This window comes from Carcharodon carcharias, chromosome 14, assembly GCF_017639515.1.
Source record: "Carcharodon carcharias isolate sCarCar2 chromosome 14, sCarCar2.pri, whole genome shotgun sequence".
NCBI classification, from domain to species: Eukaryota; Metazoa; Chordata; class Chondrichthyes; order Lamniformes; family Lamnidae; genus Carcharodon; species Carcharodon carcharias.
Window position 1 is genome coordinate 11,576,571 of NC_054480.1, and position 3,000 is coordinate 11,579,570.

Sequence of the window (3,000 nt, forward strand, 5' to 3'; positions counted from 1 at the left end):
ATATCCCACAACCTGCCACAGGAGCATAAATCAACAAGAACTTGTACTTATATAGCACCTTTAGCATATGAACATACGAATTATGAGCAGGAGTAGGCCACTCAGCCCCTCAAGCCTATAAGATCATGGCTGATCGGGTTGTAACCTCAACCTAACAAGACAAAGTATCCCAAGGTACATCACAGGGGCATTCTAAAGCATAGTTTCACACTGAGCCACAGGAGGAGATATTAGGGTAGGTAGTCAAAAACTTGATCATAGGAGGTAGATTTTAAGGAATGTCTTAAAGTAGCAGGCAAAGGTGGAGAAGTTTGGAGAGAGAATTCCATAGATGAGGGCCAAGGCAATGGAAAATGGAGTAATTAAAATGGGGGATGCTCAAGAGGCCAGACATTGATACCAAGGCAAAGAACAAGACATAACTAGAAAAGGTGACCAATGAAGTTGAATCATAGAAATAGCTCGAAAGGAGGCCATTCAGTCCACGATGTCTATGCTGGCCAACAAGGAGCCACCCAGTCTAATCCCACCTACCAGCTCTTGGTCTGTAACCTTTGCAGGTTACAGCACTTCAGTTGCACATCCAAATACTTTTTAAATGGGATGAGGGTTTGGTCCTCTACTACCCTTGCAGGCTCCAGACCCCCTCCACCCTCTGGATGGAAAGAAATCCTGTTCAAATCCTCTCTCAACCTCTGACTCTAACCTATGCCCCCTGGTTTGGACCCCTATCCACTCTACCTGACCCCTCATTATTTTATACACTTCAATCTCCCCTCAGCCTCACCTGGTCCAAGGAAGATGACCCTCAACTATCCAAATCGTCCCTGGTAATTAAAACTCTCCATTTCAGGTATCATCCTGATAAAAAACATATGAGTTATATTGGACTCAACACATTTGCCAGGATTTTACAGCGCTGTGTCTCCCCCACCCCCGGCAGATGCAGCGAGCCACTTAAATCTCCGTTCAGTCCAGCAGTAAAATCCCACCAGGCGGGAGAGGGGCAGTAAAATCCCACCAGGCGGGAGAGGGGCAGTAAAATCCCACCAGGCGGGAGAGGGGCAGTAAAATCCCATTGGGCAAGGGGGAGAGGCAATAGAATCCCATCAGGCGGGGTGGGGAGGGGGGTCAGTAGAATCCCACCGGGCGGGGGGTCAGTAGAATCCCACCGGGCGGGATGTGGGGGAGTGGGGTCAGTAGAATCCCACCGGGCGGGACGTTGGGGGGTGGGGGTGTCAGTAGAATCCAGCCCACCGGTCGGTCAGTAAAATCCTGACCAATAACCCTGTCTGTCTGTCTGTCTGTCTCTCTCTCTCTCTCCCACAGACTGTGCCGGACCTGCTGAGTTGTTTTCCGCCCCGCCCTTTCTGTTTATAATTCGGATCTCCAGCTTCCAGAGTGATTCTGCTTTAATTATTAACACCCTGGAAATCTCTGAAGGGCCAGTGAACGGAGAGGGAATTCCAAATCCCAAATTCGCTTGTGACGCTAAATAACGCACGAGCTCATCGGAATCTTTCCTCCTTTATCACTGCCCCAGGATGGGCAAAACTCGAACATGATGATCCGCCTCTCCCCTGCCCTCTCCCGCTAGTTTGCGGGAAGGACACACTTCAAATCCCCGCCCTTTTCCGTGTCTATAAATGGAACTTCCTAGTCTCGCCCAGGCGGCCTGGTCTCTTATCACCCACCAACACCCCCTACTCTCACCTCCCCGCCCAACCCCCCTCCCCCTCTCCTCACACCCCCCTCCCCCTCTCCTCACACCCCCCTCCTCTCCACTCCCCCCTCCATTCCTCCCTCATTCCCTCCCCTCTTCCCTGCCTTCCTCTCCCCCCTTCCTCCCCATCTCCATTCTCCCCCCCCATTCTCCACTCTCCCCCCCCCATTCTCCACTCTCCCCCCCATCTCCACTCTCTCCCCCCCCCATCTCCACACTCTCCCCCCCATCTCCACTCTCTCCCCCCCCATCTTCACTATCCCCCCCATCTCCACTCTCTCCCCCCCATCTCTACTCTCTCCCCCCATCTCCACTCTCTCCCCCCCCATCTCCACTCTCTCCCCCCCGTCTCCACTCTCTCCCCCCCATCTCCACTCTCCCCCCCCATCTCCACTCTCTCCCCCCCCATCTCCACTCTCTCCCCCCCCATCTCCACTCTCTCCCCCCCCATCTCTACTCTCTCCCCCCCCATCTCCACTCTCTCCCCCCCCATCTCCACTCTCTCCCCCCCCATCTCCACTCTCTCCCCCCCCATTTCCACTCTCTCCCCCGCCATTTCCACTCTCTCCCCCGCCATTTCCACTCTCTCCCCCCATCTCTACTCTCTCCCCCCCATCTCCACTCTCTCCCCCTCCCCCATCTCCACTCTCTCCCCCTCCCCCATCTCCACACTCTCCCCCTCCCCCATCTCCACACTCTCCCCCTCCCCCATCTCCACACTCTCCCCCTCCCCCATCTCCACACTCTCCCCCTCCCCCATCTCCACTCTCTCCCCCTCCCCCATCTCCACACTCTCCCCCTCCCCCATCTCCACTCTCTCCCCCTCCCCCATCTCCACACTCTCCCCCTCCCCCATCTCCACTCTCTCCCCCTCCCCCATCTCCATTCTCTCCCCCTCCCCCATCTCCACTCTCTCCCCCTCCCCCATCTCCACTCTCTCCCCATATCTCCACTCTTTCCCCCACCATCTCCACTCCACCTCTCCCCCTCCTCCACTCCACCTCTCCCCCTCCCCTCAGCGTGAGTTTAATTGTTAAGACCCCAAAAGAAAGTGAAGCTGGAAAGAATACGAGAAGCTGAAAATGATTCCAAAACCCACGGGAGAGGGGTTCCCCCCCTGTACCCAGTGATGGGTGCTGACGTGCCTGCTTTCGCTGTGTTTTCCCCAACTCCGCTTTAGTTACATTGGGAAAGCAAGAGTGTGCGGAAATTACGCTACAGACGGGAGGCGGGGAGAAAGAGAGAGGGCGCAGACCAGTACAGTATAAAAAGCCAGG